The 16,879-nt window shown below is 42.5% G+C and overlaps 1 long non-coding RNA gene across 1 annotated transcript; it reads right to left on the reverse strand.

Moving 5' to 3' along the window:
* Positions 1-9,244: 9,244 nt before the first annotated feature.
* On the reverse strand, positions 9,245-10,258 carry LOC311591778. Its single transcript, XR_014777197.1, has 3 exons — positions 10,048-10,258; positions 9,467-9,511; positions 9,245-9,338 (listed from the first exon to the last, which is right to left on the reverse strand). It is a non-coding gene; the product is annotated as an uncharacterized lncRNA (long non-coding RNA).
* Positions 10,259-16,879: the final 6,621 nt, after the last annotated feature.

Here is a 16,879-nt window from a genome sequence, read left to right on the forward strand (position 1 = left end):
TTAGTAGGTGTGGCCTTGTTGGAGTGGGTGTGGCCTTGTTGCAGGAAGTACATCACTGACAGGGTGGGCTTTGAGGTCTCAGATATCCAAGGTACACTCAAAGTTTGGCAGTCTTTTCTTGCTGCCTGCAGATCAAGATGTAGAATTCTCAGCTCCTTCTCCAGCACCATGTTGGCGTGTTTCCTACCATGGCAGTAATGGACTAAACCTCTGAAACTGTAAGACAGCCTCAGTTAAATATTTTCTTTTATAAGAGTTGTAGTTGTGGTGTCTCTTCACAGCAATCGAACACTGACTGAGACCCTTGGCACTCTTGAATTGCTTCACTGCTCCTGAGCCTCCAGTCCCACCATTCTCAGGTCTACAAAGATTAAGAGGAGTTCAATCTCACAAGCCATGCCAGAAAAGACCAGACGGAATCCTTGCAGACATGAGTCTTTTCTCTTTCCTGGATTCAAGCCAAGAAAGTAAAGACAGATTTCCTCTGCTTTGTAATCCCCAACTCTATGTGAGATTTTTGTCATTGAACACTCCCCTTGCTGCACTTTAGGAAGGCACAGGTGCTGGCCTTTTCCACCAGAATTTTTTGTTGTCTAGTCTCCCAACTAACTCCTCCACTTCTCTTTGGATGCTCTTGAAAGGCAGTGGGGAGGCATCAGTCTAGAGCAGCAGAACAGGCCTTCTTCTCTAGGGTCTATTGCAAACACTCTAGGCCCATCTGTTCTCCTGATGCCCTGACTTGAAAGCCTGAAAAACAAAAAGCAAAAAATCTAACACTTGCCAGGAGGTGGTGGCACACACCTTTAGTCTCAGCACTCTCAAGGCAGAGACAGGCAGATCTCTGTGAGTTCAAGGCCAGCCTGGTCTACAGAGTGAGCTCTAGGGCAGCCTGGAGTACACAGAGAAACCCTGTCTCAAACCAAAACAAAAAACAAACAAATAAACAAACAAAAACCCAAACCAACCAAACAAACAAAAAAACCCAAAAACAAAAGTGCTAATATTTGACTCTTTCATGTTCTTTGCTTCAGCTTCTTCCCTTCCCTAAGGCAATAGCGTTGACTCTTTGGAAGAAGGGTCATAAGTTAGAGGAGGCATGGAAACCACATAACCACAGCCAGTCCACATGTGTGTTTCTCTGTCTTCCCTCCCACCTACCCTAGTGCTTGCTAAGACTAGCCACAACCATAACATGTATAGAAGGAATCCGATCACATGGGTCAGGGAAGCGGCAGCTGGATGGTGGGGTCAGCTCCAGTCTGACCTTAGAATTTTTGGTCTCTTCAGCACTCCTACTCTTTCCTTGTAAGTGTGTTTTAGGGACTGGTATAACACCAACCCTCATCGACTGGAGTAGGTCATCGTGAAGCAAGTGTCCCTTCTCTCTAGTCTCCTGCTGCTTTGCCTCTTTCCTCTCTACCTGTTGACTTTCCTCATTCTCCTATCTTCTGCTTCCAAAAGGAGTCAAAGGGCAGTATTCCAGAGTTTTTGCAGGAGACACTTGTTAGCCTCATTTTTAGAGGGACTGTTTACAAACACCTATGGCCTCAACATCCTCTGCAGTTAACACCTCCTGTTGATTCAGTAGTGCTCAGGCAAACCAGTTGTTCTGTTATTATAGACTAATTTGTTCTTAAAAATATATTTCCTTCACTGAGAACTGTTTAAATACTATAAAAATTTAAATGGGAGTTGGAGAGATGGCTCAGCTGTTAAGAGCATTTGTTTCTAGCATCCACACCCACATGATGTTTCACAACCACCTGCAACTCCAGTTCCAGAGGTTCTGATGCCCTCTTCTGGTCTTTGTGAGTATTGCATGCACATGCACACATAAAACAAAAATAATTATTTAAAAATAAACAAATATAAATACAGTACTTAATATATGGCCTCAAAGTCCAGGTCTTAACACAGCATATACAACCTGTGATGATAGGAGAGAGGTGTGGGCATGAAAGGGTGTTAGAAAAGCATAGAAGAGGACTCAATTTTAACAGTTTTAACATTAAAACCTCTGAGGCCTATGAATTTATCTTGGAGCAGAAGAGGGTGGGGCTGAGTGGGAGAAGAAGACATAATGTTGGGGTGTCTTCTAGCGGGGAGTCTTTACTAATGTTAGGTCACCAGGGAATGAAGCTGAAATGGCAGCCATGGGATGGAGAGAGATGCTCGCCAAGGAGTCCTGCCTCCCTAGCTGAGAGTGCAGGGGCGCTGAGCCAGGATTCGCTCTGCCCTTCTAATGCCCCCTCTTCAGGGCTGGGTAAGCCTCAAGAAAACACTCCACAGGAAAACTAGAGCCTTTTCTATAATGTAAACAGCTCCTGAAGCAGTAAGCTCCTCTAGACAGCACCCATTACATCTTTATGAGAGAGCGGGAAGAACTGAAGCCAGAATGTGTGTTTAAAAACTGGATATTTAGTTTGTTATGTATAAAAATGGTGATTAAAGTCATTGGTTCAAATCAAACTGATAAGAACATTTATGATCTATATTTTTGTAGCACGTGTAGCATTCTGGTTATGTTTAAACTATTTGGGAGATGGCAGTATGGTAGGGCTCTGAATGCTGGCATCTGATACAGTGATATACACCCATAATATGAGGACTAGAGAGGCAGAAGCTGGAGATTGAAGAGTTATGGACTACACTTAACTACATGAGACCTTGTCTCAAAAATACAAAACAAGGGCTGGAGAGATGGCTCAGCAGTTAAGAGCACTCGTTGCTCTTTCAGAGGCCCCAGGTTTGAGTCTCAGCCCCAAAATGGTGGCTCACAAACATCTTTAACTCAAGTTCCTTTTCCTGGCTCCAAAGGCACCAAGTACACATGTGGTACACAGATATACATGCCAGTAAAACATCTACATGCATAAAATAAGTATATTAAACAAACCAAACCCCTACAAAGTAAATAATTAAAAACGTGCTATATGTTGAGTTCGGGCATAACTTAGTGACAGAATACTTGCTGGATTAGTGGGTGAGGAATCACTTTGTCTTCAGGCATCATTTCCTCCCCTGGACCAGTGGAATATCTGTCTCAGAGCAAAATACAGGGAGCTTGGTGCATATAGCCCACTGTCACCATTTACTGCAGTAGTGACAAGCATGGTTATCCCAGAGTCTCCAACCTGAACTGAATCACAGTTAAGTCACAGCCTACATAGCCCATAGTCCACTAGAACAATGAATGCCTCTAGGATTTGGCCAGTGTGATATTCTTTTTCTTAAACAGAAGTGATATGAGAGGGAGAGAGAGGAAGAGAGAGAGAGAGAGAGAGAGAGAGAGAGAGAGAGAGAGAGAGAGAGACAGAGAGACAGAGAGACAGAGAGAGACAGAGAGACAGAGAGAGACAGAGAGACAGAGAGACAGAGACAGAGAGAGAGAGACAGAGAGACAGAGAGAGACAGAGAGACAGAGATAGAGACAGAGACATAGAGACAGAGAAGAGAGAGACAGACAGACACAGACACAGAGAGACAGAGAAAGAACATATAAAAATATAAGCAACAGGGCTGGGGAGTTGGCTCAATGGGTGAAATGTCTGTCACACAAATGTGAGGACCTGAGTTCAGATCCCCAGACCCCACATAAGAGAAGCCAGGTGGAAGTGGTGGCAATGTCTGTAACTCTAGGGTTGGGGTGGAGTAGCGGGGCAAGAGGGCAGAGACAAGCAGATCCTTGGATCTCATTGGCCAGCAAGTCCAGGCAATCAGTAGGCACTGGGGTCAGTGAGAGACCCTGTCTCAAAAAATAAGGTGAAGAATATTAGAGAAAAATGTCCAGTGTCAATTTCTGGCATCCATAGACATGCACACACATCCTCACGCATACGAGCACTTGAGCAAATATTTATTTAATTTCAAATTACTGCAGTCTTTTGTTAAAATCATTTAGTCAGAAAAAGTTATTAAAGCCAAACTGTCATAAGACAAGAGAAATACATTAACTAACTTTTAATTTCAGAGAAGATATTTCAGACACATTTGTGAAACATTTAACAATTATTGAAAAATATAGGGATTTTTAAGCAGAAGGAACAGTGGCTACAGATGAAAAATCATTTCTTCCCAATAAATAATAATAATGATTAAGAATATGGTCATGGTATCCCCTAACCAACTAAATTTGATTGTAAAACTATACTATCCATCCTTCAGTGTCCCTCAGAGACTTGAGAAGGAATAAAACTTAAATTTCTGAGTGAACCAGCAGTGCAGATTAGCAGCTTCCAAAACAAACAAAATGACTGAGACAGTTTACTGCCTAAACAGTCACCCAATACTCTCTATAATGATGGAGCCTCATGTTCAGCTTTCTGGCTCAATATCTCTGCTAGATTTATTCACAGGGCAGGGACTATTGAGGACTTGCTTACCTTGTCTTGCCTGCATCTAAGCTACCCAGTTTTAGGCAGAATTCTGTTTGTGGCAGGTATGAGGTCATTTTGCCCAGTTGCCGGTTCACCACGTTTGAAGCCGCCTCCATAGGGAGGTTCTTTGATGCTCATCATCTTCTTTGAGGTCAGCAGGGTGTTGTCAGGAATTAACTTGTCTTATTGTCAAAGAAATTTAGGATTATAAAAACAACTTTAAATGCCATATTCTGCGTGTCTCTGACACTTTTGAAGATCTTATTCAACTATTTTACCTCATCTATAGATAGAGTCATATCTATCTGTTAGACTTAGGATATATATTCTTATGCTAAAATCTGACAAGTATTTGACATGCCCATATTTTGTATCAATATACTAAATTGTATACCAATGACCATCTTACACCTATCTAAATGGTGAACATCAATAACTTGAATGACAATACATGCTGGGGAGGATGTGGAGAAAAAGGAACACTCCTCCACTGCTGGTGGGAGTGCAAACTTGTTCAACCACTCTGGAAAGGGAAAGGAATATGGTGCTTTCTCAGAAAATTGGAAATAGCTCTACCCCAAGAACCAGCTATACCACTCCTGGCCATATATCTGAAAGATGCCCTGTAAGGAGCCAGCCACGATCGTGCCAGCCGCACCCAATAATGGCGCTGGTCTGTGTGCTGTTACCTGTAAACAATTGCCAGTATGCATGCGTTTGCTAGAGCTATCTCTAGTCGCCCCTCCCGTCAGGGGGATTATGCTAATGGTAATTATGCTTGTGTAAGCTGTTGACCTATCTGCATTCATATGTTAACTAGGCATTCTGCCTGAATCTGTGAGGTGTTAACGCGCCGGTTTAGATGGTATTTAAGCTCAAGCTCTGGGGGAGTTTGGGGTCTTTCGCTTCAGCTTCAAGGATGCTCCCAATAAAACATGACTGAGAAGGATCCTGGTGTTGAGCATTTTTCCTGCTGGCAGGAGGTCGCATCAATGCCCCACTATACAACAAAGACATTTACACAACTGTGTTCATAGCAGCCTTATTCATAATAGCCAGGACCTGGAAGCAACTGAGATGCCCCTCAACTTTATCAATGGATAAAGAAACTGTGATACATCAACACAATGGAATACTATTTAGCTATTAAAAACAAGGAAATCTTGAATTTTTCAGGCAAATGGATGGAATTAGAAATGATCATTTTAATTGAGATAACCCAGACCCAAAAAGACACACATGGTATATACTCACTTATATGTGGATTTTAACCCAACATAAACATCCTCAGAGAGACTCTACCCAGCAGGGAATAGGGACAGTTGCAGAGATTCAAAGCTGGACACTGGACAGAATCCCAGGAGTGTAGGGTGGCCCTGTCAGGCCACAGAGGAAGAGATCACATGTAGTACAGGGGACACTAGATATAAACTAAGGTCAGATGTTAGAGGAGGAGGGCTCCCCTTTCTAAGGACTAGGGAAGGGAGAGGGGAGATGGGATCGAGAGTTGATGAGGGAGGGGGCTACAATTAGGATGTTGTTGTTTTAAGATTTACTTATTGATTATGTGTTCTGCCTGCATATACACTTACACACAGGAAGAGGGTACCACATCTCATTATGGTTGTGAGCCACCATGTGGTTGCTGGCAATTGAATCTTTGAGAGATCAGCCAATGCTCCTAACCTCTGAGCCATCTCTGTAGCCCCTAGCCAGTGGTCTTAATCTACTGGTTTTAGGGCTAAATGTACAGCAAACAAAAACCTTGGCTGACTGTAGTCCCCCTCTGAACTTAGTTTTACATCCTTCCCCTACGCCATTCCATCGGAGCCCAATTCATTTCAGAGCTCCTTTTAGTGTGGGCTCTTAGAACTCAAGGCTGATAGGAAATCTCTTTCGGGGCAGAGATGGGGCTGTTTTTGGACCATCTTTATTTTACAATTTTGCACATAAAGAGTAGGCAGCCACACATATTTTTAAATTTCTTTTTTCTATTCTCTTTATTCCAACACAGCTCACATTCATGTCAAAGCATCATCATTGCTTTAAATCACAAAATGGTGAACAGTACTCACAGGGTCTGTGAGGTCACATAGATGCCTTTTACCAGCACACAAGTCTGGGGGACATGTATGCAGGGCAGCAGAAACTCTCCAACATCATTCAACTTATTTGGAAATTCTCTCTCTCTCTCTCTCTCTCTCTCTCTCTCTCTCTCTCTCTCTCTCTCTCTTCATACCAATTTGAGTGTTTTCTTGCTCCCAACTATGTTATGGTGTTAGTTGTCTGGGATGTTAAGGGCATCATTACCTGGCAAGATTTAATCCCACAGAGAGATGCCTCTAATGAGTGGACCTGTGCATGAGCTGAAGGGAAGCAAGCATTGGTTAATGGGCTTCTCTGCTGATGGTGTTTGTGGCTTAGGGAAGGCAGGTAGGTTCTGGCTGAAGTCCTTAGATAAACAAATTAGCTAAACAAGCATCACTTGTCTACACAAGGGCCTCCAAATTATGAGTAAAATCCAATTGTCTTGGGATGGGCTGCTAGAGTTTTGACCACAAAGTCAACGAATCTTCTAGAAAGAAACTTTGCCCGTGTATAACACACACTCTCACTGGAAAGACTTTTGTCCCCAGCATTTCTCAGTTGGGCTTGACGTCACTATTTGTAATACTGAAAGCCTCCCATTAAAAGGTAGGGCATTTAGATTTCTAATTATGTGACCATCACATGGTACCTTAATATGGATGGATTGATGTGCTGTGGCTTCCCAAGGTGCTAATGGGAAGATGGTGAATCACTTTCAAAGGTCCCTTTTTTTTTTCTTTCAGGAGATGAATTAGGGGCTCTTGCTCCAATGCTTATTTCAAATACTCCAATATTTGTTTTAAAACTAGAGTTATTGGAAACATTTCTCTCTCTGGAAAAGCTAATGAAGTGTTTTTATGCTATAGTGGAGCTTAACTGTGTTTGATGGCACAGGGGATGGGGTGAGATGGGGTGGGATGGGGGTGCTCAGTAGCTTAAGCCTGAAAGCAGGGGAAGCAGAGAATGACACTCTGTGAGTCCCTCCTAGTAGCAAGCATGTGTCTGTCTCCTCACTTTTATGGGGCCTCCAAGACCTTAGTAGCCCCCAGACCTTAGCACAACTGACTCCATGATGGCAGTGCCATTCATGCTGTAAAATTCAGCACATAGATAGCACCACCTGCCAAAACAAAAACAAAGACTGAAACCATCAAAGTCCATAGTTCTGGGAAATTCCCTAATTTACTGACCTTGCTTTTTAATTTCCGTTGTTCTGCTTCTGGCTAACTGTTCTTGCTAACTAAGTATGTCAACCCAGATCACAGTTTTGTGCTTAACAGCTCATCCTAAGAAAGGCCCCGGGGTACAGTGAGGCCCTGATCACCCAGTTTAGTCATATGCTGGCTAATAAAGACTTTCTATTGGCTTAACCCCATGCCTGAGTATTCTTCTCTGGTGGATGTCCCACAACAGTCCCTTTATTTTCACTAGTTTTCTCTTACTAACCAGTCTTCTTGTTGAGAGAGACCCCTTCGAAGTCTAGCTTTCTATAAATGGTCATAACCATATTTGGGGGGATCAGCTCCTTTGAGTTATTTTGCATTACAAAAAAAGATCAGTTTATTTTCTTTATGGTCTCAAAAGACTCAGTCCATACTGTTTTATCCCCCTGGGTGTGGGTGGAGCCTCATAGCAGTGCATAAGCAAGGGCCCTGTCATCTCATGATGGACAGAAAGTAGAGCAAGAGGAAGAAGTCTTCAAAAGCACACCTCAGTGACTTACTTCCTTTCTCCAACTAGGCTTCATATCCTAGAGATTCTTCCCTATAGCACCACCAACTGTGGACCAAATGCTCGATACAGAACCCTGCTCAAACATAACACAGTCCCATGTCACTGAGTGCGAGACAGCTCTGCCTGCAAACAAGCAGGAGTCTTTGTTCCTTTTAGTCTCGTTTCCAATGAGACCTTAACCAGGCCTTCAGTTCCATGCCAGTCAGCTTAGTCTAGCCTGTGACACAACCCTCTCCCGAGGAGCACCAATCTTTAAAGTGCTTTCCAGATAATTTGGTCCACAGTTGGATCAGTTTTGGAAAAGAAAATGCAAATGATTAAGTAGCAAACGAATAATAAATGTGAACTTTAATCAGTAATTAAAGAATATCAAATTGAAGTCAAATTTAGATGGTTTTGTGTATGTGTGTGTGTGTTTATGAATTAATTTGGGAAACATTTTTTAATAACTGTAAGGCTGTTCCAATTACAATGCATTAGAGTGCTATGACAACACCATGCTTCTTTTTAAAAAAATAATTAATTTATTTATTAATTCATTCGTATTAAATCTCATTTGTTATCCCATCCCTTCTATCCTCCCATTCCTCCCTGCCTCCCACTTTCACCCTGTTCCCCTCCCCTATGACTGTGACTGTGGGGGACCTCCTCCCCCTGTATATGATCATAGGGTATAAAGTCTCTTCTTGGTAGCCTGCTATACTTCCCCTGAGTGCCACTGGGCCTCCCCATCAAGGGGACGAACACCATACTTCTTAAGCAATGAGTAGATTACACTATTTTACATAGAAAGGGGTCTCAGAGAAGGGGGCTTCTGGGTGGTTAATTCAAAGGCTCAACAGCTTCACTAGAGTTGTGTTCAAGTCGACATGGTTCAAGGTTATTCATGTAGACACAACAATGCCCATTGAAAGAATGGAAACTATTTCTTTTTTGGCTCTTTTCAAGAATTAAGACGAAAACCCCAGAAACCTTACAGATCTTCTAGGCAGCCAGGGCCCTGTGAGATGCTCACCTCACTCATGATTTTTTTTCCCCAAAGAGGCATGGACACTTGATCAAGACAGGTCTTGTCAACAGGAAAAAGAAGGTATAGAGCTCTTGGGTAGGCAGCCTATGGTGTCCACTCCTGCTGCCAAGCTGGAAAACAGTATACAAGTGGTTAGTGTGTGAACTTTAAAAGAATTTGTACAATGAGTTGAGATAATTAAAAGTGTCCAAACTCTTTGTTCCAGCAATCCCATGTCTAATAATGATGTTAAGTATACCTGAAAGTAGATGAATCTGTAGTCTCAAACAGGTGCATTCTTATACTAGAAAGACAGAAGGAAGGGAGAAAAGAAGTCGGGGGGAGAAAAGAAGGGAACTTTAGGCCCAATAATGTGGAAATATTACACAATTCCAGTATACCCATTTGATGGGGCTTTCCTCTTGCATTTAGAAATTATATTTACAAAGAGATTTTAAGAATAGGGAAAATAGTAATATTATAATGTTAAATATAAATACATCTATAAATAAATATAAATAGATGTAAAATTATAGATACATTTTATGATTCTGTGTAAAATACTAGTAGCAATTATCTGCTCCATCTACACAAGGCTAGAAACATGGGCTCTATCTTTCTCTTTTGGAAGTCTGAAGTGTGGTTACTCTTATACTTTGTTGTTCAGCTGACAAATGGCAGGGTAGGTACTTTAATGAAGGTCTCCCTTGCTGTATGAACAACAACCTCATATTTTGTAATGAATCTCTTTCACTTTCTCTTGATTTATTCACTCTGACCTGCATGAATAAACCTTGCTTAAGAAGTTTAAACACACACAGTTCTCTTGGTTTTTCTCACCTCTTCACTTTTGGCTAGCTCTTGACCTCTTTGCCCTCTTGACTCTTCTCTTCTCTTCTCTTCTCTTCTCTTCTCTTCTCTTCTCTCTTCTCTTCTCTTCCTATCTCCTCTCCCTCCATTTGTCTCTTCTCAAGGACAAGTTCAGTCTGGACTCTTCCAAATCTCTGGCTCATATCTACAATAAAATTCTTCTCCTCAACCATAAAAAAGAAGAAATATAAATGCATGCATATTTGCTGAAGTAGAACTGAATACGGACATGAGAAACTGGGAGCCATGAAGGAGGCAGATAAATAAAGCAGGAGGAGACGGAGAGAGAGAAAGTGGGGTGACTTATTCACCAAGCCTTCTTGAACACTCTCAGATTCCTTATAGCCAGAATGACTCACTGAGTTTCTTGTTCCAGAATATCAGCCTTCCCACCAAGGATGACCCATACCAATTCACCAACAGTGTCCTTTGGGCTCTAAATGATTCTCCAGATGCTAACTCCTACATCTGTACATTAATCAGAGAGTTCCTGCTGGGGATTGCCCAGGCAGGATTGGGCTGGCCCTTGCAGGATTGGGCTGGGGCATGAGTGCTCCCAGGCACTAAAAGAGAGCTTGACAAGTCTGTCAAAGGGGAGGATGAAGAGTCATTGTTGCTTCTTAGAACAATTCTTCCAAGCTAAAGACACATGTGAAACTATTAAGTAAAAAGTCTTAAATTAAGGACAAAAAGGGCCAGAAAGAGAATTCTTCGTCAATCTGATTTTATTCTTTAAGTCAAAGCCACCTCTGGGGGTGACCAACACTCAAAAGAAATTTGCACAATGTATCAATATACTTCAACATGTCCAAACCCTTTGTCCAAGCAACTCCATGTCTTAATAATGATGTTAAGTGTACCTAAAAGTAGATGAATTTCTATTCTCAAAGAGGTTCATTCTTAAACTAGAAAGGAAGGAAGGAAGGAAGGAAGGAAGGAAGGAAGGAAGGAAGGAAGGAAGGAAGAAGGAATGGAGAAAGACAGGGAGAGGGAGAACCCTATTAGCGAAAGGCAACATGCTACCGCAGGATTTATCAAATGCAGTGGTTCTCAACCTGTGGGTTATGACCCCTTTGGTTGGGTCATATGTCAAATATCCTGCATATCAGATATTTATATTAAGATTCATAAACTGCAGCAACATTACAGTTAAGAAGTAGCAACAAGGGGCTGGAGAGATGGCTCAGTGGTTAAGGTCACTGACTGCTCTTCCAGAGGTCTTGAGTTCAATTTCTACTAACCACATGGTGGCTCACAACCATCTGTAATGTGATATGGCGCCCTCTTCTGGCCTGCAGGAGTACATGCAGGCAGAGCATTGTATACATAATAATAAATAAATAAATAAATCTTTTTTTTTTAAAGAAAGGGTTAAAAAAAAAGAAATGGCAACAAAAGTGTTGTTATGGTTGGGTCATCACATGAGGAACTGTACCACAGGGTCACAGCGTTAGGAAGGCTGAGAACACGGATAGAGCAGACCCTCAGACAGGCCTTTATACTGTGCTCTTGTGCCCATTCCACAGGCTTGTGAGTCCTTGCTGGCACCATGCCAGGGTTATAGAAAAATGGCATCCACAGCCTTCGTGGCTCCTTTCCTTGTACGGGAAATGCAAGAATAAAACAGCTATGCAAGAATAATGACCGTCACAGCTGATTCTGGAAAGCCCAGTAAAATAATAAATCAGCAATATCTTTGGCAGAACTCACTGGAGATGAAAGTCTGGCAAAGAGCAGTTTCTTCTGTACTGAGCAAATCTTGCTACTGCTTCTGCTTTTTGCTCTGTCTTGGTGAATGCTCTTCTGTTTAAAGGCTGGTTTAATCTTGCACTTCATATTTTCAGGTTTATCTTCTATGCCTGATATTTCATGTTTAGCAATATGTTAAGGAGGGGAAGAGAAGAAATTCTTGTGTAACAAATGTACAGCGTGGGCACACTATGTCTTTGCAGATCTCCCCAGGTGGCCTGACCAGGAAACATGCCACTGTAATATTTTACAAGAGAGCCTGTATTCTCAAAGCTCTTCCCAATCATCAACCCAGTGGCTCTGGGCTCCCCAGCCAAGAGCCAAACACAAGTCCTTCCTTCTGTCTTCATGGAAAAGAGATTTATAGGTAGAGAGATGCTCAGTGACAGAGGTGAGAGGCCAGGTTATGGGCTGGTTGAAACAAGAGGAACAAGAAAAACTGAAACAGATGGCCCGGGGAAGAGGCTAAAATGTCTGAGAAATATGTTGAAGGAGTACAGCTTTCATCAGACCCAAAGAAGCAAGTTGGGGACTAGAAACAGAATGGGTGCTCAAGACTAAGGGGACATTAAGGAAGAAGCAGGAGAGCTTAGGAAATGTAGGCACAAATCCAAAAGACTCAGGACAGGTTCTCCCAAGCTTTTGTCATATGCCAGTTACAAAGAGTTACAAAGGTGGGTTCAATTGTTTCATAAGCCTTGTGTCCTGAAAGGACACTTTTAAAAATAGACGTATTATTCAAATGACTTTAGATTCACAACAAAATAGAACAGAAAATACAAAGATTTCCCTACCTTTGACACCAGACCAGAGTAATATATTTTTTTTACAGTAGATGATCACGCATTGGTACATTGCTACTACACCAAGTCTGTCATCTCTGTTGGGTTTACTCCTGGTGGTATAAATTTACAGCCTATGGCACATACCCACCACTATAATGTGCAAAATCATTCCACTCCTTAAAATTCTTTTGTACTCTCTCTACTCAGTTCTCTTCCTTGACTCCCAGAAGCATGTTTGTGCTTTGACCACAAAATCCTATTGTTGAAATCATACATACATAGCTGTTGTATGATTTTCCCCCATGAGGACACATGAACAAACATGTGTTTTAGCCAGGATGCAGCCCTGATGATAGTTCAAAGAAATTGTTCCATTCAAGTCTATCTTGGTGAAACAATATGCTTATTGGAGCTGATTACTGGAGCATAGGGGTAACTCAGTGAGAAACGTACCTCAGTGGAGTTGCTGACCACGAAAGCTGCTGCATCACAGAGCTCCCTACCCCCACTTGCTGGCAGCTCCATTGAAGAGGCTCCTGTCTCCCAGTAATTGGTAACTAACTGCTTCTGTGTGCAGTTTGTTGTGTGTACACAAGCTTCCAGCTCATCTGGATAAATGCCAAGGAGTGGAGCAGCCAGGTTGTGTGATAATAAGAGGGTGAGCTTTGTAAAATCAAACAAATGCTCTTCCGAGCTTCTTTACCACTTTGCTTTCCCACGAGCCATGAATGGGAGGCCACATGTGTTCAGAACTCAGAGCATGTGTGTTACTTTGTGCCCTATGCTCTTCTGTGAACATCTACATCTTTTATCAACACAGTTATGACTGGGAAGAGATCTTACACCGCAAGCGAAGGCCTCAGCACAGACATTCTGGAGAGATCTGAACCTGGTTTCTCTCAGGCAGAAGCTGCCTTTGATTCTTCCTAAACTGGCCTGAAGTGAGTGGGTGGCAGTGGGCCTCGTTAGCAGATGGCTGTGAAGGGTCTGAGTTAATTATCCTGTCATCTCTTAGCTATATAAATTGTTAGTGACATCTTTGACATTTCCCTATTAGAAAAATATGTTACTATAAATGACTATCACTTCTGATGTATTGTTGGCTGTGAGGGGAATGGAATTGCCAAGTATGGAAAATGAGACCCAGGCTATTTCTCAAAAGGGACAGGCCAGAGCAAGTCCTGCAGTATCTGTTCCTGTAAGGGAGATTGGAGGCAAAGGGGAATGTTCTGGAGAGAGCACATCTGAAGTCACAGTTCTTCCTAGGCTGTCCAAACGTGTGCTGGAAGACATCCAGGCCATTTACCCTCTGCAAAACTTTGGAAAGAAAAGGGCTGGATCTGGTGTCTTTTTGCAGCAGGAATGGGGACATTTTTGCATCTTTGAGACATAACTCTGATGATAGTTTCATGTTGGCCTCTTACTGGCTCCATAAAGCCACCTTCATTTGTAGTGAAGTGTTTTTTAAGATAATGTTTTGGTTTTGCAACAGTTTCAGCTTTAGGAAAGTCATTAAGATGATTCTGGAAGTTCCCATATACTCCATGCCCAGCTTCCGTCATCATTAACACCACACATTGTTAGTACAGTACATTTACCACAGCCAACGAGCCAATACTGAACACTCTAGTCCATTGCTCTATCCATATTTCCCTAGGTTTTGTCTAATGTGCTTTTTCCCATCGGAATTTCTTCTAAGATAAAATATATCTAATTACTGTGGCTGCAAGGAACATTTTAAATAGGAAAAGAACAGTATGGACTCATTTAGGGGTTTTTACTTTATACTTCTCTGGGATTAAACATTTCAGTCACCCATAGAGGATATCACTTCTAAGATTGCCTTAGAAGACAACCCATAACCCTGAAACAATTTGGAGTGATTTCAGATCTTTCCATATTGCACATGATATCCTTCACTCGCAATGAAGGCCCCAGAAGAGACCAAGGCATAAATAAATCCAGGAGCAGAAAGCTTGAGAGCATCTCCCTTGCTGTATCAATACAACTTCAGTGCATTGAAGTGATGTCAGCGTAGCCTTCTGGCCCTGTTCATCCTCTGCCCTTCTCAAGCCTTGGGTTTATTTTAACTCATTGTTTTGGCATGAGGCTTTCTGTTTTCCAAATTCAGAAGATATGAAGGGTAGAAGTAAAACACTCCTCACCTGCGAGAAGTATGAAACTCTCCGTATCAGTTTCTCAAGTGTCGAATGAGTCTTCAGACCAAAATCAAATTGGGCTTTGAACACTCAAGGTCAACAAAGAGTATTGGCTAATCTGCAAAACATTGCTTCTGCTTGTACATTGTCACAAGAAAAATATGGGCAGTCCCCAGTCTCGGGAGTGTTCATTTAGGAATGTTGATGTAGCTTACTTCAGAATTTATATTGGTTTGTTTTCTGTTGCTATGAGAAACACCATGACTGAAGGAACAAGGAGAGGAAGGTGTTTATTTCATCTTACAGCTTATAGTCGGTCATAAATGGAAATCAGGGCAAGAACTCAAGGCAGAAACCTGGAGGCAGGAACTAAAGCAGAGACCATGAAATAGTGCTGAACACTGGTTTGCTCACCCAAGTCTTGCTCAGTCGGCTTTCTTATACCATGTAGAACCACTTGTCCAGAGCTGGACCCACCCTTAGTGGGATGGGTCCTCACACATCAATCACTCATCATGAAAATGCCCCCACAGACTTGCTAACAGGCCAATTGGGTAGAAATATTTTCTCAACTGAGATTCCCTCTTCCCCAATGTCACCATCTTGTTTCAAACTAAAAATGTTAGGATTCTGCTTCAGTCTGCCTACCTGTGATGTCACTGCTTACCTGCCACAAGGGTATGACCTTGCCCTGGGCCATATAAAAGACACCCTCCATGTGATGCTCTCTCTCTCTCTACTTTTCTACCTCTCTCTCTCTCCCATCTTACTTTCTCTCTCTCTCTCTCTCTCTCTCTCTCTCTCTCTCTCTCTCTCTCTCTCTCTGTCTCTGGAGTACCCCTTCCCCATTTACCTTCTCTCCCCATGCTCCTTTAATAAACTCTGTATAACATCTGTTGCCTGGCACCTTGTATTCTATTCTCTCATCTGTCTTAATCTTTAATTTTTATATATAACATTGGTGCTGAAACGGGGTACGAACTTCATAGGACCTTCTCATCTACTCTCCTACTTTCTGCTCTCTATACAACCAGCTGGGACCCTATTCCACACAAAAATTCTGCTACTTTGCTCTCTCCCGGGACCTGAAAATCAGGTATCTCTCTGCTGCTGTCCACATGGCCTCCCCCGACCAACGCTGGACTTCTTGGTAACATACCTATGGATCTCAAACACCACCCCTGGCCATTTCCTCCACCGGCCCTGGACTTCTAGGGTTACAGTGGGCATCTTTCCTCTGATTGGACACCAAGTCCCCTGGAATGTGCGCCTATCACCTCAGATAGTCTACTTTTATTCCTGGAGAGGCCCAGAGGGATGGTCCCTGCTGGTACCCTCTTGACTCTGTACCCCTGCCGGCCCCTGCCGGCTACTTTTGTTTCGCCAGCCACAATCTAGCTGGTCATGTTGTTCCACCGTGCTGCCACTGCTGCCTCTGTCCCCCACCCCGGCCAGGACAGGACAGAATGGGTCAGTGGGGACCCTGCAGCCGCTGCTTCAGCTGTGCTTCCCGGGTGGCAGAGCCACTACTCAGCCTTCTAAGGTACCTTGCTCCACCGCTTGCAGCCTGCTACCATTTAAAAATTTGCCAGCTGTTTTCCGCTCTGGCCACATGACTAGGCTAGTCGCCACCTTTGTTATGGGCGACCACGTGACTACCTTCTCTAAGGACAACTTGGTGGTTAGCTGCCATCTTTGTTAAGGGCAACCACTACATGCTCTGGCCCCACCCACTTTCCATTGCAGGTAAACTGGCAATCCAGTAGATATGCTCAGCTGATCAACCAGCTTTGCTGTTTATTACACCTGCCTTTTGACAAAAAAATCGTGTGATTATTTGACTGTGTTTTAATTTATGTTTTTGATAATTCCTAGACAAGTAAATAAATGCTATTTCTCCTATCACCAGCTAACCTGGATTCAACTCCTGTTTACAATATTAGATTTTCAATCATTGCCTTAAACCATGTTTAGCTTAAAATTCTAAATATGATATTATTGGTCATACAAAATCTGTTCTATTCTCTTTTATGGATTGTGTTTTTGGACTGTACTTGTGTTATTAACATTCCAACTTAACAGAGATAAAATCTAAAGTTCTAGTCTGTC

This window comes from Acomys minous (assembly GCF_964271855.1).
Source record: "Acomys minous genome assembly, contig: scaffold_45, whole genome shotgun sequence".
Taxonomy (NCBI): domain Eukaryota; kingdom Metazoa; phylum Chordata; class Mammalia; order Rodentia; family Muridae; genus Acomys; species Acomys minous.